This window comes from Aythya marila (genome assembly GCF_965140915.1).
Source record: "Aythya marila genome assembly, chromosome: 5".
NCBI classification, from domain to species: Eukaryota; Metazoa; Chordata; class Aves; order Anseriformes; family Anatidae; genus Aythya; species Aythya marila.
The window spans coordinates 39830355-39851365 of NC_139046.1; positions in this window are offsets into that span (position 1 = coordinate 39830355).

A 21011-nucleotide genomic window follows, 5' to 3' on the forward strand; every position below is an offset into this window, starting at 1 on the left:
AAATGGTATTGCAAATGGTGCTGTCTTTCTCCAATCACCAGAAGAATATTTAATTTAAAAAAAAAAAAAAGTAGCAATATTTTGTGGGGGAAAGTGATTTATATTAATGCAAACTGGATGTGAAATTTGAAGATAACTTGAAGATGTCTATAACGACTTTTGCTTGACCCATGAATGCATTCAGATAAATTCATTATGCTTGGAGTCCATTTTTCTGTCCAAAAAAAAAAAATAAAAGTTAATTTGAATTGAAAAATTCTTTCAGTATAAATTAATTTAGCCCCTGACACTTAAGATTGTGCCTTAGAATATACTTCTAAGGAAGTCACTGGGGCAACATCTTATACTAGTAATCCAACCAGAGATGGGTACGACCTTGAGCACACACCAAAAGCATACCCCTTTTCATGGTTTCATCCTATGTCAATTAGCATTCTCTCACCAATGCTGCCTTGACACAGCTCAGGAGATATGAAAGACTAGGACTGTTCCCTACAGATAATAAAAATGAGAATACCATATTCTGTTGCTCACTGCCAGGGCTAAAGAACAGACACAGCCTGGGATTCCACTCAGGGCCCACCTATGCAGTTGTCATTACAAAAGAGCAGCACAAAGTATTAAGACCAGAGGAATAAACAAAACACAAAACAAATTTAAGATGTAATATTACACTAATACAAGTTTAAGTATTCACAAATTTGTGAGTAACATTCTTCATCAACTTCCCAGAGTCCAAACTTAACTTCCTAAGCTGATCCTCCAGGGGCAGCTGTCTGGTGTTTAACTATCTGCTACTACTAAGAAGAGTCTTACTCTGTCATCTTTGTAACTCCACTTCAAACAGTTCATAGAACCATAGAGTCATAGAAGAGTTGGAAAGGATCCACAGGGATCATGATGTCCAACTCCTGGATTCACACAGTACCACCCAAAAATAAAACCACATTTCTGCGAGTTTTGTCCAAATCCTTCTTGAATTCTGGCAGGCTTGGTGCCATGGCCACATCCCTGTCCCATGGGGAGCCTGTCCCGCTGCCTGACCACCCTCTGGATGAAGAACCTTTCCCTAACACCCAGCCTGACCCTCCCCTGTCCCAGCTCCATGCTGTTCCCTCGGGTCCTGTCCCCAGAGAGCAGGGCTCAGCACCTGCCCCTCCGCTCCCCTCGTGAGGAAGCTGCAGGCTGCCATGAGGCCTCCCCTCAGTCCCATTCTCTAGGTTGAATAAACCAAGGGACTTCAGCTTCTCCTCAGCTTCCTTCTGCTTTCTAGACCCTTCACCATCTTCATAGCCCTCCTTTGGATGCTCCCTAATAGTTTTGGCCTCCTCACTTTGTGGCACCCAAAACTGCCCACAGTAGCCAAGGTGAGGCCACAACAGTGTAGAGGGACTGTGCCAAAAAGGACTGTGGTGGTTTTACCGTGCTGGGCAGCTAAACCCCACAACCGCTCTGTCACTCCCCCTCTTTTAGATGAGGAGGGGGAGAAGTAAAGCAAAGAACAACTCACGGGTTGAGATAAGGATAATTTAATTAAAGGGAAATAATAATAATAATTAAATAAAGATTATTATGAACTAAACAATTTAACTAAAGGGAAATAAAAGGGGAAGGGGAAAAAGGGAGAGGGAAAGGGAAAAATAAAAAGAAGGGAGGAAAACAAACAAACAAAATAAATGAAGGCTATATGGAAGTCCAGAGGAAAGAATTTACTCTCTAATTCCCACAAATGAGCGATGATTGACCACGTCCTTGAAGCAGGGCCTCAACGCACGTAGCCGGTGTTCGAGAGGAGGACCGACGTTTTCCCAACGAGAGCCCACCCCTCCCCTCTTCTTCCTGTTTCCACCTTTTATTGCTGAGTGTGACATATGGAATATCCCTTTGATTGGTTTAGGTCAGCTGCCCTAGTGATGTTTCTCCCCTCACTTTTTGCCCACCCCCTAGGAGGGTTAGAGAAAGGCCCAATGCTGTGCCACTGCTGCTCAGCAGTAGACACAACACTGGTGTGATAACACTGCTGTTCCAGCTACAAGTACAGACTACGGCACTGTATGGGCTGCTGCTGGGAAAGTTAACAGTCCAGCCAGACCCAGTACAACCTCCACCCCTTATTCCATAACATTTGTGTCACACTCAGATCCCCATATTTTAGCATACAAGCATTCTCATCATTATTCCTTGTCCTTTAACAGGACAAGGATTTAACAGGACAGGATTAATAGGCAGGTGTATCTTTTCATTCCATAGGTCTTTCTTGGAAAATGTTCATAAGAACTGTTGATGATTAGGTCTTCATCTGCCAAAGTGGCCACTCAAGGCAGGTAGAGTTGGATGTCTGGACACCAGCACCAGCTTAGCTCAAGTCCTTGTTGCACTGCCCGGCTCCTTGCTGGACAGTCCCTTCCCTCAACCAGCTGGAAATGCTGTGCCTGATGCAACTCAGTGTACTGTTGGCCCTTGTGGATACCAGTCGTAGGATACTGTTAGATTGTCCCTCTTCACCAATAGGCTCAGCTCCCTCTACCAATCCCTCCACCAACATGACCATCTTGGTAGCACTGTCCTGAACTCACACAGAGAGGCTATGGAGGTTATCCAGATTCACTAGACAAAGATGTTGCTTACCCAGCTTACAAGGGCATTAGTCCTACTTTGAAAGAGCTTGAGCCAAACAACTTGTTACCACCCCTTAGATCACCACATGCCTCACAGTAAGTGCAAAAAATATACTAATTCTAGCCAAAGTTAATTCTTTTCGTTTTAAACAAAGCAAGTAAATTATGTAGGCCATAGTAAGAAAACCAGATGCCCAATGAGTGTATTGATCATCTAAACATTTGGGTATAAAGCAGCAAAGTTTCCTGTCTTTAGGGTTAGTACAAAAATGTGTTGGAGTAATTGCAAGCTGATTAAGCTGAAACTTAAGTATCACCAAACCTCTGAAACTTTTGTGTCTTTTAACCAACAATTAATGAAGAAACAAGCATGTCTTGTATTTCTTCAAAACACCTGTTTTAATTTAATATTACATGTTCAGAAAACTGAACCAAATAAAGCTATTTTTACTGATTTTAAGAGCATGAAAATATGTACATTTCTTTCAGATTAGTTTAGGCAATTGTACTTCGTATTATGTAAAAGCAGACAATTATATTCCCTGGGCCTTCCCTACTGAGAGAGAAAAAGGAGGCAAATTCTCCCCCGAACTGTACTCACTGATGAAATTTTAATCAGGAAAATGTTATTCAAAGTGCACAATAATAAACAAAAGATAGTAATTTGATTAATATTAAATATAAATATGTACTAAATTCTTCTGAAAGTTGCTTCTATTTAACTAATAAACCATCTTCTCATAGAAGCAACATTCACATATATAGAGTTCAGTTTGTGTCAGTATTTCTATTTCAAGTATCATATTATATATTTTATTATTGTAAATCACTATTTATGGAAATACACTACTCAGCTGGAAATCCTTTTCAGGTTAGATCTTAAGAAATTGCACTTGAGCCCCATAAAGGATTTTCATTTCTGTACTAGATGTTTAGAATTTTACAACAAAAATATGTCAGTAAAACTTGATTTGTGATTTAGGAAAATTTCTTCTACAAGCTTTAAAATAAATAAATAAATAGTTGGTTGTAAGCTAAGGATCTGGCTACAACAGCGGAGGGAGTAACAGAAATATTTACAAAGCTGAGTCAGTAAAAAACATCGGAAAAATGCACAGGTGTATAAGAAAAAATCTGGTTATTATACATCTTTATATGGAATACTTAAAGAATGTTCTGATCTGAGAAGTCAAGATAAGGTCACCCTGGAACTATATATTCACAAGTAGGGTGTGAGAAAATTTTTGCTTCATAGGCAAAAAATTATAATTTTACTGTTACCTTATGCTACACATTTGTTTGTTCACATCTTGTTTGTTCATTTTAGATCATGTTAGTGTACGAGAAGCTGGATTTTACCTTTTTATTTTATTTTTTGGCTTTTGTTATCTGAAAGTTCTGTAGCTTACAAAATGCTAGTGAAAAAAAAATCTGATTCCAAATTTAGACAAATGCTATTTTAGTACTAAAAAATCATCATGTATAAATGCATTTGCTGAGGCGATCGGCTCCGGGGCAGACGTGTTCTGCAGCGGAGCAGGGGACCGAGGCGGGCAGGGCTTTTTGTCCGGCATCGAGGCCACTCGGGGGAGCCGCCGGGACCCGGCTGTCCTCGCGAGGGAGGCTGACGAGGCGAGGGCGGAGCCAGCAGCGCCCCCTCCCAGGCTGTTAAAAGCTGCCCCTAGGGAGCGCGGCGAACAGGACGGGCAAACAGGGCGTGGCAGTTTGCGCGGCAGTTCGCGCGGGCAGGGCGAGCGGGGGGCTCATCGTCGCTCTTTTGCAGCTGCCTCTCCCTTCGGTGCTTGTAACCTGCTTGCGTAGAACCTGACCATGGTATCGACCAGGCAGAAAACCGTGGCCTCCGCAACTCGTGAGGCATCTCCAGCCACGGTCACCAGTGTGGCTACTCAGACGGAGGGCTCGGGGAAACACGCAGCCGTCCAGGTCCTGGGCTGCAGAGTGTGCCCCAGCCTTCTGTCGGTCTCCGACAGCAGTGGTGGGTATGCCTGTGGGAGGTGTGCCCAGGTTGAAGAACTGCTCGGCCAGGTAGCGGAGCTCCGGGAGGAGGTGAACAGGCTCAGGAGCATCAGGGAATCAGAGAGGGAAATTGACTGGTGGAGGTGCGCTCTACCCTCTCTGAGGCAGGTTCACGAGACTGCCACGGCACAGGCGTCTCCTGTTACGCAGAAGACGGAGGTTCACTCCTCCAGCCAGGCAGCGGGAGGAGACCTAGATCAAGGGGGGGAATGGAGGCAGGTGCCTATTCGGGGTGGTAGGCGAGCCCTCTCTCTGCCCACCTCACCTTCTCATCTACCCTTAAATAATCGATATGAAGGACTAGAGCAAGACAATCTAAATGACAAAGTAGACAAACACCCGTCCCAGTTGGAGGGGGCGCCTAAGACAATGCGACCTACACGTCGCATTGCCACATCATCCTTCAAAAAAGAAAGAAGGGCTATTGTTATGGGGGGCTCCCTCCTGAAAGGGACAGAGGGACCGATATGCCGACCAGACCCAACCCGCAGAGAAGTCTGTTGCCTCCCTGGGGCTCGGGTGAGAGACTTTGCCAAGAAAGTCAAGCGCCTGGTACGGCCCACTGACTACTACCCGCTACTGGTCTTTCAGGCTGGTAGCGATGAAGTAGCAACGAGAAGTCCGAAGGCGATCAAAAGAGACTTTAGGGATTTGGGGCGACTACTTAGAGGATCAGGGGCGCAGGTGGTGTTTGCCTCTGTCCTTCCGATAGGGGGGATCGAAGCTGAAAGACGTACTGTTCGCATAAACTCGTGGCTTCGAGACTGGTGTGACCGGCAGAATTTCGGTTTCTTTGATCATGGGAAGGTCTATGCTACACCGGGCCTGATGGCACCGGATGGGATGCGCCTCTCTCGGAGAGGGGTAAGGATCTTAGGTCAGGAGTTGGCAGGGCTGATAGATAGGGCTTTAAACTAGAGTCGAAGGGGGAAGGGGCTAAAACCAGGCGAGCCGGTGAAGACCTAAGGGATGGTACGCTAGAATCAGAGGGGCTGTGTGCCAGTGGGGTCCTTTGGTCAGATCCACAAGGTGCTGAGTGTAAGGAGACGCACCTGAAGTGCTTTTACACAAACGCACGCAGTATGAGGAATAAAATAGATGAGCTAGAAGTCCTGGCCCAGTCCCGCAACTACGACATCATCGGCATAAGCGAAACCTGGTGGGATGAGTCCTGTGACTGGGGTGTTGCGATAGATGGTTACAGGCTCTTCAGGAGGGACAGGCAGGGTAGGCGAGGTGGTGGGGTGGCGATGTATGTGAAGCAGGGGCTGGACTGTGTGGAACTTCAGGTCGGCGATGGCAAAGTTGAGAGCCTCTGGGTAAGGATCAAGGGACGAACGAATAAAGGGGATGTAGTTGTGGGAGTCTATTACAGACCGCCTGGCCAGGATGATAGCACCGATAAATTATTCTTTACAGAACTAAGAGAGGCCTCGAGATTAACTCCCCTTGTCCTTATGGGGGACTTCAACTTGCCGGACGTTAACTGGGAGTGCCATACGGCTGACACGAGCAAGTCCAGGAGGTTCATGAAGCACCTAGATGATAACTTCTTGGTACAGGTGCTAACGGAGCCAACTAGGAAAGGTGCCCTCCTAGACCTGTTGCTAGAAAACAGAGAGGGTCTGGTGGGAGATGTGGTGATTGGTGGCCGCCTCGGTCAGAGCGACCATGAAGTGGTTGAGTTCAGAATTTATGGTGACAGAAGGAAAAGTGCCACCAAAACCTCATCCCTAGATATGGGGAAAGCGGACTTCAGGCTGCTCAGGGAACTAGTCAGTAAGGTCCCCTGGGAAACTGCTCTTGAAGGCCTCGATGTCCACCAGTGCTGGTCACTCTTTAAGCGATGCCTCCTAGAAGCACAAGATAAGGCAATTCCAAAATATCGCAAGTCAGGCAGGCGGGGCAGGAGGCCGGCGTGGCTGACCAGGAACATTCTAATGGAGATTAGGCGGAAACAGAGAGTGTTTCGCTACTGGAAGGAGGGCCAGGCGTCATGGAAAGAATACAGGGATGCTGTTCGTGTTTGTAGGGAGAAAGTTCGAGTGGCCAAAGCACAGCTAGAGTTGAAGCTGGCTGTGTCTGTGAGAGAAAATAAAAAGGGTTTTTTTAGATATGTAAATGGAAAAAGGAGAACTAAAGAAAACATAGGGCCGCTCCTTGATAGGGAAGGTCTCCTCACAGACGATGACGTAGGCAAAGCAGAGACGCTTAACGCCTTCTTTGCCTCTGTCTTCAATGCCGATGATGGGCTTCGGGACCCAGGGTGCCCTGAGCTGGAGGACCGGGACGGTGGGGATGACAAACTCCCAACTGACCCTGAACGTGTGCGGGATTTGCTACTCCACCTGGATCCCTACAAGTCCATGGGTCCGGATGGGATTCATCCCCGGGTGCTGAAAGAGCTGGCGGATGTCATCGCGGAACCTCTATTAATTATTTTTCAACGATCCTGGGAATTTGGAGAGGTCCCTGTAGACTGGAAGCTGGCAAATGTTGTGCCAATTTTCAAGAAGGGTCAGAAAGAAGACCCTAGCAATTACAGGCCTGTCAGTCTCACGTCAGTGCCTGGTAAAATCATGGAGAAGTTGGTTCTCGGACTCATTGAGGCGCACCTGGGGGACAAAGCAGTCATTGGTCCCAGCCAGCATGGGTTTGTGAAGGGTAGGTCCTGCCTAACTAACCTGATTTCCTTTTATGATAAGATCACCCGTATGGTGGACCAAGGGAAACCAGCTGATGTGATTTTTTTGGACTTCAGCAAGGCTTTTGACACGGTTTCCCATAGGATCCTACTGGACAAAATGTCCACCATACAGCTAAATAAAAACATCATACGATGGGTGAGCAATTGGCTAACGGGCAGGGCCCAAAGGGTTATGGTAAATGGAGCTGCGTCAGGCTGGCGGGCGGTCACCAGTGGGGTCCCTCAAGGCTCCATTTTAGGACCGGTACTTTTCAATATTTTTATAAATGATCTGGATGTAGGAATAGAGGGTACTTTGAGCAAGTTTGCTGATGACACCAAACTTGGAGGAGTTGTGGACTCAAATGAGGGCGTAAAGGCCTTGCAGAGGGATCTGGACAGGTTGGAGAGCTGGGCGATCACCAACCGCATGAAGTTCAATAAGAGCAAGTGCCGGGTCCTGCACCTGGGACGGGGAAACCCTGGCTGCATGTACAGACTGGGCGATGAGACGCTGGAGAGCAGCCTAGAAGAGAGGGATCTGGGGGTCGTGGTAGACAGCAAGTTGAATATGAGCCAGCAGTGTGCCCTGGCAGCCAGGAGGGCCAATCGTATCCTGGGGTGCATCAAGAACGGCATCGCTAGTAGGTCAAGGGAGGTGATTGTCCCGCTCTACTCTGCGCTGGTGCGGCCTCACCTCGAGTACTGTGTGCAGTTCTGGGCACCACAGTATAAAAAGGACATGAAACTGTTGGAAAGTGTCCAGAGGAGGGCTACGAAGATGGTGAAAGGCCTTGAGGGGAAGACGTACGAGGAACGGCTGAGGTCACTGGGCCTGTTCAGCCTGGAGAAGAGGAGGCTGAGGGGAGACCTCATCGCAGTCTACAACTTCCTCGTAAGGGGTTGTCAAGAGGCAGGAGACCTTTTCTCCATTAACACTAGTGACAGGACCCGCGGGAACGGGGTTAAGCTGAGGCAGGGGAAATTTAGGCTGGACATCAGGAGGGGGTTCTTCACAGAGAGGGTGGTTGCACACTGGAACAGGCTCCCCAGGGAAGTGGTCACTGCACCGAGCCTGTCTGAATTTAAGAAGAGATTGGACTGTGAACTTAGGCACATGGTCTGAACTTTTGGGTAGACCCGTGCGGTGTCGAGAGTTGGACTTGATGATCCTTAAGGGTCCCTTCCAACTCAGGATATTCTATGATTCTATGATTCTATGATAAATGTGTCAACATCCCACAGAGTAATAATAGGGGACTGAAGGGGTGAAACAGAGGACAGAAAGCTTCTGAGTAGGGAGTCCCTAACAGGTGAGGAAACTCAGAAATTGTGAAGAAGGGAGGATGAGAGGAAGTTGCCTAATAGAGATGCAGAAATGGCAAATCAGAAGGCAAGCAAGATTATTTGAAGATAAGAGTAATGAGGAGCACAATGGCTAGCTTATATTAAAACATAACTACAATGAAAGATGTTTTTTGTTGTTGTTTTGTTTTGTTTTGTTTTTTTGAGTGACAGGAAATAAAAATAGGATCTACAACAGGAATTAAGAGGTAGTAGTCAATATGATGAGTAGTCAGGTCTGATCTGTTTTAACCACTAAAAGTCTATGGAAAAACACTAAGACATGGAAGAAACAACTGACAACTTGTTGCTCTTCTTTTGAAGTTATGGCAAGATCACTTGCTTTGAGATAGATGTGTAGACTGCCATCAAAAACACACCTTTTCACAAGTAGGTGATCTGCTTTTTCACATTATCTCATTATAAATATATAGCCATCAGACAATTCACAAATATTTTAAATATTAAATAGTGATGAATAAGAGATTTAAATCATCTTCCTTTCTTGGCTGGAAGAAAGATGAAAGATGACCTTTTTAGGAAAAAAAATGGAAATCTACAATGAAAAATAAATGTAATTTTTAGGTGCCTTAATTTTGAAGCAGGTATGAGTGTTGCATTTTAATAATGTCGAATGAGATCTCTGAAATCACTAAGACACCCTTCAGATGAGTATACTGTGATTCTTTCTTCATAATGGGGCTATGTCCTTGTGTAAGAAATCCCACTGAAGTCAAAGGAACTAAAAACTAAAAACTAAAAATTAATCTTACATTTTATCAGTATTTTCAGGGATTTTAGAGACCCACAGTACAGTACCACAGATTTATGTAGGGGAAAAAAAGAAAAAAAAAAAAGAAAAAAAAGATAGAGAAAGAGAGAGACCAGATCACACATGTAATGAAAATATTACATGAAAGCTGCTGAATACCCAGCCAGTCCAACTGCAGAAACATCATATATACCTGTATGAAGTGACATTTTCAAATACATATCTTTTCACAAAACTCTAAACTATTAAAAGAAAACACCGTAATAATAATAATAATAATAATAAAAAAAAAGTTATAATGCATTATTGATTCTGATTTATTTGCTAATTTGAAGAGAGGGTATATTTCAAATTCCTTCCTTTTTTTTCCAGTGCCCAAAGATATAGACAAATATCTTGCTTCACACAGTGCACTTTTTTGATATATATATTCAAAGCTCAAGGACCATCCAATAAAGAACATCCTTTGATGGCCTTTATCAAGGGTAATAAAGGTCATGAAAGGCTGTCCTTTACATAGGCTGCATCAGATTATTTTTTCTAGAATATTAAGGCACGTACCAATATGATCTGTCATTCAACCTTGAGGTGCAGTTAAAACAGAAAAATGATGACAGCTACTTATTTTACTAAACCGGTCTGTTTAAAACAGAGCATTGAGTTTCAGTGCAATTAAGGGTCATGTGGTGAAGAGGTATCTCTTAAGCTTCATCAGTAGAAGATAATGTCAGTTCAAAGTGAACACAAGTTTTATTTTAATTTCTACTATCACAAAGATATTTTGGCTACAGACTTAGGATAAAAGGACTCTATAAAAATAGAATTTCATCTTTCAAACCAAGCAAATGATAATCTCTCCTTTAGGAATCACTGCTCACAGATATTCAAAGGTTTTGTACAAAACTTTGGTATGTGTATCACTTAGTATACACATACTTTGGTATGTGTATCACTTAGAAACTTGTAAAAAAAAAGCTGAAAAATTTACCAAATAATACAAACCAAACTTGGCCAGGTAAAGCCCTCAAACCTGTACAAGTAATATTATTGTTAGCAGTGAGATTGTAATAGGAATGTCTGGAAGTACCACATGATTAAAGGAAACAGAAAAAAATAGCTTTATTCAATTATTTTTTACACTAAAATACAATCAACATTCATAACTCTCAGAGAGTCAGATGCTGCCTAAGAATATCACTTGTCAAGTTCTGTACAGTGTTCAAGAAACAGGACTGTTTGAAGAGAAAGAAGAGATCAGAAAATCACAACTCACCATAGTGTAGTCCAGACACACATTTACCAGTTAAGCTAAACATGCATTAGATCCCTAATGGATGTGTGATACTTGCTCTAAAATCTGCTTAGGATAGCACAGACGGGAAGCTTTCACGTTTACGTAACTCAGATCAGGACTGTATTGCTTTCCTAATAATATATGGTTATTTTGCCCCCAAATCTCAAGTACTGTATAAAGTCCAGAATCATTGGACTCGATGATCCTTCGAGGTCCCTTCCAACCCCTATAGTTCTGTGATTCCTTATAGATCAGAGTTTAACTTCCTCATCTATACCGTCTAAGGCTAGCTTCAAAACTCAGACAATTTACTTATTGACACGCAATAAAGTGGAGAGCAGTGTAATTTTATAAGAAATCTTAGAACAATACTTGGTAAAGCTCATCCTCTCTGTAAATGGAGTTACACTATTTAGCACCATGACCATAGTCTTAAAATCAAAACTCAGTGAAGTAAGTTGCAAAATGGTGCTCAAACAACCCTTTTGGAGGCATGTCAACAGGTAACTCCGTCTTAGAACAGGGTATTCATTTCCAATATCATATCAGCAAGGATTTATCTAGCAGATCACTTAAGCACTTTTCCTGGCATCAGCAAGAAGAGCAGCAACTTTCTGCCACAAAACTAAATGATGCCAACATTTGTTCAAATCAAGAAGCATTGTAGTAAGTAGTTCTTATTTCTGTACAATGCTTTTTATGAAAGACTGGACAGTGAATGCTATCTGTATTGTTGAAGATACGACACATTTTTCCTCAAAACTTGGTGGTGGTACACACCTCTCAGCATCCTATTCTCTAATCATGTTCTTCTGCTGGTCATGCAGTAGGTATTTGTTTACTTTATGCTTTGTTTTACAGTCCATTTTTCATACAGTTGATTAACAAGGGGTGCAGTCTGAACCCAGGAACCAGAAATGCCTGAGTTCTCTTGGCTTTGACACACTTACTGTAAACATATCAATTTCTCTGTTTTTATCTCCCATGAAGGAGTGTTGAGATGAGTAATCACAATTTGTAAAGTACTTTACAAATGGGAACGCAGAAAGAAAACGATCTAGTGAATGAGGCATGGGAATAGGGACTAATTTGGGATGAAGATAGCCAGCCCTGTATCAGAGCCACAGACTTTACATTAAAGAGAAAACACACCTAGTTAAAAATGGATAAAAAGATAATTAACAGATTAAATTGATTCAGTTCAACAGATGTACTTAATAGATGCAATCACAAATTAAGGAATATACAAATGTCCACAAATTGCTGCTTATAATTGCCAGAGAGAAGGTCTCTAAGCTCTTAACTGTGGTTTGTTGTCTCAATTTTGTCTCTAAGCATTCAAGCATCCTTCTTTCTTTCTTTCTTTCTTCCTTTCTTTCTTTCTTCCTTCCTTCCTTCCTTCTGCAGGAAGACTTGCTTTTCATTGAACATCCTGAGTTACTCCTTTTATATTAATCTTAATGATCTCATTTCTGCAATGTTTTAGCTAATAAATAACAGACCTCAGTGGCTCTCACCAGTCATCCATCTAACCACCCTTCCAAGCAAAGCCTTTTCTCCAACAGCAGTATAGCCCAATCCCCATCCCCAAGGTAAGCACAGCTGAGGTGCAGGCAGGGCTATCAGGTGTGCAGATTTTACCCTCTGTCTAAGTCCAGATAAAGCATAAAGAAGACATTCTTATTTACCTACCAAATCATATGCTTTTTATTATCCTTTCTATAAACTTCTCTGCATCAGCAGCGTAACTGAACTCGTCCATGCACCTCTTTAAATGATTTGTTGTATTATCTAATTTTTATAATATACTTCCCCAGGTTTAGTGACTGCTTAGTGAGCAAGCTGTATTTTGGCCATTTACAACACTTTTACTGGTTTTTGCTTGAAGCTTAAAAATTTCAAAGAAACAAGGATGCAAGCAGAACTTTTGACTAAGCTATGATCCTGCAAAGCCCTCCTCAGGTTATTGCTGAGTCCACAGTACCACAGAGTCTGTGGTTAGGACCCTAAAATCAGGAAGTGGGTACCAGCTTTACATCTCATTGAATCATTGTGTTTTACATACATTGAATCATTATGTTTTTAATTGTGCAAGCCCAGCTCAGATCCAGAAATTAATGCTTCTTCCCCAAAGATTTTCTTCCAGAAGTTTTCTTACAGTTTGACATGCATGACTTGCTTTCCCACAACTAATTCACTCAATATATGCATAATAAAGACAGCAGCGATGACTCATTTTAAGATCTTGGTGGCTGGAGGCTAGGAAGTAGGAGACCTAGATTTCATTCCTTCTCATGGAAAGTGGGATGAATGCCTTTCCCTGGGAAGAGACCTGGATTCTGATCACTCTCAAAGGACTCCTGTTTTTGACATGAAGTACTAATTAGATAGAATACATTTACTGATTTTAAATCAGTGACAGTATGAAAACCGTAGGCACTTTGTACCCCTTCAAATAAAAGGGCAGAATTTTTTTTTTTTTTAATTGTCTCTAATTTTTCATGTCCCGTTTCACAAAATGGGAATTGTTTTCAGTTATGCCAACTATCTACCACTTCCTAATAACCTTCAGCTGAACTGGATACATTTGTTTTTTTTTTAATGAAAAAAAAAATCAAAAAACTCTATTTAGCCATTTTCTCTACTGGATATCCAAACTTTTGAAAATATGGTCCTTCACTTTTCCTCAATTCCTTCCATGCTCTGAGAAATGAAGTAAAATGTTTTGAACTCATAAGAAAGACTGTCACATCTCCAGAAATAAGAAATGAAAACAAATCTAATAAACAGAAAAGGCAAAAGCTGGCAGCATCTAACAGTTTATAGAAAGGAAAATACAACAAGTAGTACAAAGCTTAAAAATAGTCACCACAGGGTTCCAGTTCCTTGATTTTCAGGAATTTAAAGGCTCAGGCTCTCGAATGCAAACAGGGGAAAATGACTGTGGGGGAAGGACTAAAGCAGACTTCAATACAGTTAAGAACCTTCCTGATCTGAAGGAAGGTTATTCTTCTGTATGCCATATACAGCCAGCATTGTAAAGACTAAATTTTAGAAATAGGTTCATTCAACTGTTACAATAATCTGTTGTTAAAGTTTTGAAGACTTTGATGTATCATATTTTCTTAAAAGATTGTCTAAACATATACATATTGTTGTAAGCTTCCATACTGAATGCAGTACTTGGAAAACTAATTCAATTTTCTCTACATATCATGCTTAGTATTTGTCCTTCATTCACATTGTAATATTTATTGCTCAGCCATACACTGAAATATTGTAGAAATCTTATTATTGTTATTAGTTAGGACTGCCTAAGAAGGAAACGTACAAAAAATATAGCATAGATTATTGACTCATGTTTAAATTATATTTTCACTTACTAATAATTAATGTAACAGAGTGCGCAGTTGAGTAAAAGGTTATATCTATAAAATTATTAAAAATGATTAAATTATGCCTGGCAGCTACTAGTGAAAATGCACCCAGCCATGGCTATCTATAGTGCAGTTGCACTGGCTCAGGTGGAAATGGCATATTAATGTGGCCCATTTACTTTACGCTATAGACTTCTCTGAAGGAGGAACAGTGAGGGGACTAAGATAAAACACTAATGGAACATAATAAAACGTGGCTGTTGATATTGAGAAACTAATGGCAATTTTGTATCTTTGCTGCAGCAAGCGTGCTATTATTAATTACTACTAATTTTTATTTCTTCAATTTAGTAAGTATTTTAGTAATGCTGAATAATTCATGTCTGAAAGAGAAAATGTAAAATGGCATTCCAGGCCATTGTAAACATATCTTAAACAGTAAAAAAAAAAAAAAATACAAAAAGAATTAAATTAATAATCTTTCAATTAAATTAATAATCTTTCAATTGCATTTGCCATTCTAGAAAATTATTTAATATTAATAACCTTATTTATTTATTTATTTTTATATTTATTTTTAATATTTACTTAATATTAATAACCTTTTCATTGTATACTGTGTATCTTATCAAAATGTGTAAGAACCTTCTGAAACACAGAGGTGCAGGTCCTATATTAAAAATTGTACATTGCTTTCAATTTCAATTATTTATAGATCTGATTTTAAATTTAATTTGAGTATCTCTTTTCTGATAAACAACTTTTGCTACTGACTGACCCTTATATCTTCACTGAAGCCCAGAACTGAGGTATACTTACTCCAGAGCTTACTTCAGGGCTGCAGTGTACATGGTAGTAACAATGGAAATACTTTAAAAGAATCTAACCTGCACATCCCCTTACCAACACATCTTTTGATTGTTCTTAATTTAAAGATTAATTTAAATGTTCTTAATTCAAAATCTAAATTTTGATTGCACTTGCCAAAGCGATTGGCTCCAGGGCAGACATGTTCTGCAGCGGAGCGGGGGATCGGACAGGCAGGGCTAATTTTTCCTGCACCGAGCCCACTCGAGGCAGCCGCCAGGACCCGGCAGCCCTCGCGAGGGAGGTGAACGAGGCGAGAACGAGGCGTAGGCCCCGGCAGTCCCCTCCCCGGCCGTTCAAAAGCTGCCCCTAGGGAGCGCGGCGACCAGGACGGGCAAACAGGGCATAGTGCGTCAGAAGGGAGTGGGAGAAGGGAGTGGCGCGGCAGTTAGCGCAGGCAGGGCGAGTAGGAAGGGCAGAGCGCACCCCCCCGCCCATACGAACACCTCCGCTAACGGCGGTCTACCGCTAGCTCAGCTGCAATGGTCTCCACCAGACACAGTGCGCTCTCCAGGAAGTCTGTACGCACCCAGACCGACTGCCTGCTCAAAACTGCGGCAGTTCAGGTCTCCGGGTGCAGGGAGTGCCTGAGCCTGTTGCTACCACCTCAGGGGGGGCAGAGAGACTGTGTGCGTGAGGTGCGAGCAGGTGGACGACCTGGTCCGCCTCGTGGCAGAACTCAAGGAGGAGGTCGAGAGGTTGAGGGATATCAGGGAGTGTGAGCGGGAGACAGACTTGTGGAGTGACTCCCTGCGCGGCCTGAAGGACAGGTGCCAGGGTGAGACACCCCAAATGGGGGTGGATCCCCTGCCCTGTTGCTGTCGGGCAGAGGGAGGGGACCTAGGAGTTGAGGAGGAATGGAAACAGGTCCCTGCTTGACATCGCAGGTGATGCCCTCCCCCACCGGCCCCACCTTCCCTGGTGCCCTTACGCAACAGGTTTGAGGCCCTGGAGCTTGAGAGACCGGTAGCTGAGGAAGAGGTAGAAAGTCTACCCAGGAGGATGCCTAGGGCGAGGAAGTCGACTCCACACCTTAGGACTGCCTCCACCAAGACACAAAGAAGGGTGATTGTTGTGGGCGACTCCCTTCTCAGGGGAACAGAGGGACCTATTTGTCGGCCTGACCCTACCCGTAGGGAAGTCTGCTGCCTCCCTGGGGCCAGGGTCAGGGACATTGCCAGAAAGCTTCCCAACCTGGTTCGCCCCTCTGACTATTATCCTCTTTTAATAGTCCAGGCTGGCAGTGATGACATTGGAGAGAGAAGCCTGAAGACCATCAAACGGGACTTCAGGGGACTGGGACAGTTAGTGGATGGAGCAGGAGTACAGGTGGTGTTTCTGTCCATCCCTACAGTGGCAGGGAGCGGTACAGAGAGGACACGGAAAGCCCACCTGATAAACACGTGGCTCAGAGGCTGGTGCCAACACAGAAATTTTTGTTTTTTTTGACCATGGGGCGCTTTACTTGGCACCCAGCCTGATGGCTGCAGACGGGCCCCTATCTCTAAGGGGAAAACAGAACCTGGGCCAGGAGCTGGCGGGGCTTATTGAGAGGGCTTTAAACTAGGTGAGAAGGGAGATGGGGCTGAAACAAGGCTTGTTAGAGCTGTGCCAAGGGTAACAATGGCAAAGCTGGGAGAGAAGGCAATGGCCCAACTGAAGTGCATCTACACTAATGCACGCAGCATGGGTAACAAACAGGAGGAGCTGGAAGCCATCGTGTGGCAGGCAGGATACGACTTGGTTGCCATCATGGAAACATGGTAGGACCACTCTCATGACTGGAGTGCTGCAATATCTTGGTATAGGCTCTTCAGAAGGGACAGGCAGCATGGAAGGGATGGTGGTGTGGCTCTCTGTATCAGAGAGAGTTTTGATGTCATGGAACTTGAGGCTAGGAATGATAAGGTTGAGTCCCTGTGGGTTAGGATCAGCAGGAAGGCCAACAAGGCAAGCATCCTGGTGGGGGTCTGTTATAGTCCACCAAACCAGGATGAGGAGACTGATGACGAGTTCTACAGGCAGCTGACAAAAGTAGCGACATCGTCAGCGCTTGTTCTTGTGGGGGACTTCAGCTTCCTGGATATATCCTGGAAGCACAACACAGCCCAGAGAAAGCAGTGTAGGAGGTTTTTGGAGAGCGTGGAAGATAGCTTCCTGATGCAGCTGGCTAGTGAGCCTACCAGGGAGGTGCTCCACTAGACCTTCTCTTCACAAACGGAGAAGGACTGGTGGGAGATGTGGTGGTCTTGGGCAGAGTGACCACGAAATGGTAGAGTTCTCCATTCTTGGAGAAGCCAGGAAGGGGAACGGTAAAACCGCTGTGTTGGACTTCTGGAGGGCTGACTTTGAACTGTTCAGGACACTGGTTGGTAGATTCCCTTGGGAGGCGGATCTGAAGGGCAGAGGAGTCCAGGAAGGCTGAGCGCTCAAGAAGGAAATCTTAATGGTGCAGGAGTGGTCTGTCCCCACGTGCCCAAAGACGAGCCGGTAGGGAATAAGACCGGCCTGTCTGAACAGAGAATTGTGGCCTGAGCTTAGGAGAAAAAAGAGGGTTTACAATCTTTGGAAAAGAGGGCAGGCCACTCGGGAGGACTATAAGGATGTTTCGAGGCAGCACAGGGACAAAATTAGAAAGGCCAAAGCTCATCTGGAGCTCAATCTGGTGACTGCTGTCAAAGACAAAAAAATGTTTTTACAAATACATCAGTGCAAAATGGAGGACTAAGGAGAATCTCCAGCCTTTACTGGATGCGGGGGGGAACGTAGTTACGAAAGATGAGGAAAAGGCGGAGGTGCTCAATGCCTTCTTTGCCTCAGTCTTTAGCAGCAAAACCAGTTGCTCTCTGGATACGCAGTACCCTGAACTGGTGGAAGGGGATGGGGAGCAGAATGTGGCCCTCACAAGAAGAAATGGTTGGTGACCTGCTACGGCACTTGGATGTGCGCAAGTCGATGGGGCCAGATGGGATCCAGCTGAGGATACTGAGAGAACTGGCAGAGGAGCTGGCCAAGCCTCTTACCATCATTTATCAGCAGTCCTGGCTATCGGGGAAGGTCCCAGTCAACTGGCAGCTAGCAAACATGATGCCCATCTACAAGAAGGGCCAGAGGGTAGACCCAGGAAACTACAGGCCTGTCAGTTTGACCTCAGGGCCAGGGAAACTCATGGAGCAGATTGAGTGTCATCACGCGGCACTTGCAGGGCAACCACGCGATCGGGCCCAGTCAGCATGGGTTTATGAAAGGCAGGTCCTGCTTGACGAACCTAATCTCCTTCTAGGACAAAGTGACACACTTGGGGAATGAGGGAAAGGCTGTGGATGTGGTCTACCTTGACTTCAGCAAGGCTTTTGACACTGTTTCCCACAGCATTCTCCTCAAGAAACCGTCTGCTCGTGGCTTGGACTGGTGTACGCTTCGTTGGGTTAAAAACTGGCTGGATAGCCAGGCGTGAATAGAGTCAAATCCAGTTGGAGGCTGGTCATGAGTGGTGTTCCCCAGGGCTCAGTACTGGGGCCAGTCCTCTTTAATATCTTTATCATTAATCTGGACGAGGGCATCGAGTGCACCCTCAGTAAGTTTGCAGATGACACCAAGTTAGGTGCATGTGTCGATCTGCTCGAGGGCAGGAAGGCTCTGCAGGAGGATCTGGATAGGCTGGACTGATGGGCTGAGGTCAACTGCATGAAGTTCAACAAGGCCAAGTGCCAGGTCCTGCACCTGGGGCGCAATAACCCCAAGCACAGCAACAGGCTTGGAGATGAGTGGTTGGAAAGCTGCCAGGTGGAGAAGGACCTGGGAGTATTGGTAGATAGTCGGCTGAATATGAGCCAGCAGTGTGCTCAGGTGGCCAAGAAGGCCAATGGCATCCTGGCTTGCATAAGAAGCACTGTGGCCAGAAGGTCTAGGGAAGTGATTGTCCCCCTGTACTCGTCTCTGGTGAGGCCGCACCTCGAGTACTGTGTTCCGTTTTGGGCCCCTCGCTACAAGAAGGACATGGACATGCTTGAAAGAGTCTAGAGAAGGGCGATGAAGCTGGTGAGGGGTCTGGAGAACAAGTCCTACGAGGAACAGCTGAGGGAGCTGGGTTTGTTCAGCCTGGAGAAGAGGAGGCTCAGGGGTGACCTTATCACTCTTTGTAAGTACATTAAAGGAGGCTGTAGCGAGGTGGGGGTTGGTCTGTTCTCCCACGTGCCTGGTGACAGGACGAGGGGGAACAGGTTAAGTTGTGCCAGGGGAGTTTTAGGTCGGATCTTAGGAAGAACTTCTTTACTGAGAGGGTTGTGAGGCATTGGAATGGGCTGCCCAGGGAAGTGGTGGAGTCACCATCCCTGGAGGTCTTTAAAAGATGTTTAGATGTAGAGCTTAGCGATATGGTTTAGTGGAGGACTTGTTACTGTTAGATCAGAGGTTGGACTCGATGATCTTGAGGTCTCTTCCCACCTAGACAATTCTGTGATTAATATAGAAACACATAGATAATGTTATAACTAAAAATACAAAATGTAATTCAAGAATTGCCTGTAATTTTTTCAATTATCACACTTCCATCCCCCATTTCTTATAATCCCCCAGCTTTATTCATACAGTAATTAAAAATGATTTTCCCCACTCTGTTGACATGTCTTCAATTTTGGTATGACAACTCTTGTTTTATAATGAGGTGAAAGGATATTACTGGTAAAGAAAAATGGACTTCTCTGCTTGCTAACGACAGTCAAATATTATACTCCTCTGAACACACTGTCTCACTGGGAAGAAAATAGTCATATGGGGTTCCAAATGTGTGCTGGCATGTTTATTTTTATAACAAAAACAACAATGAATTTAAGGTGACTTTCTCCAAAATTAAAAAGAAAAAAAGACTCTTTCTGGTCTCTAACAAGACTATTTCTTCCATTAACTTATGAGGTTTAAAAGGAGACATCAACCAAAACCACAAACACATAATTACCTTTTTGGCATCTTTGCTGCCCAGTTAGGAAAGGGAGGATAAGGTCTGATGAAAGTTACGTCCTACTTTTTTAGGGCTAAACCTCTCAACTGGATGTTAAGTGTCCATCTGTCATTTACAAAGTACATATGTAAAATCTGGATTGCTTATTTTAAACAGTATTTTCTTGGCTTTAACTGGTGCTAACTTTCTGTTGCTTCCCTCTCTGTTTTGTATGTAAAATCAGCACAGCTGTCATCTCATACCAACAACTGCTTTAGATGACCTAGCATTATTTCTGCAATGTATTTAGACCAGTTGCTCACAGAGGCTTTCATATCATCTCTAAGTGGCTTAAAAATATTTTTGGACGTTTCCTAAAGTAAAAGGATGAATGCCAGTGTACAGAATCACTGTGCCACCCAAACCTTCTGATACCTTCTGCCATGGAAAGATTTCCCATCCTCTAGCCTTTGGAAATGCCTAGTTTAAGTGATATGCTGATTCATTTCCTGAAGATCTTTAAACACAGGCAGCTGTGTGCTGCTGATGGTTGGTATTTAAGCATTGTTCCAGAGACTTCCTGTCCCTGAATTCTGTAGGAGGGAAAGAAGTGCTATTTTGTTGTTTTGTGTTTTTTGGGGGGTTTGTTTTTGATTTGTTTCATTTTCTTTGGGGTGGACATTTCTTCCTGAGAAAAGGAAAAAAAAAAAAAATCTTGGGGAAAAAAGCTTCTGTAAGTGACTGATAAGAAATAGAAAAGGAAGTACAGACTCAAAGTACCTGGCTTTTCTAGGGCACCAGGTCCAGGGCATCAAAGAATCCAAAGTCTATATATAAGAATGAGGGGAAATTAAATGTATCTTTTTGCATAATTTTATAAGGAAAGATATGTTCTTATAAGGACTGTTAGATCTGCTTCTGTGAGCTTTAATTTATCTGCTGTTTCATTGCCACAGAATACACAGTGACAATGGCAGGAATAAAAGAAAAATCCAAGAGCTTTGAGACCTTGTTTCTCTATTTGCTTTCAATAATAATTCAGGCTTCATGTCAAAATAATGATAAGTATTCCCACAA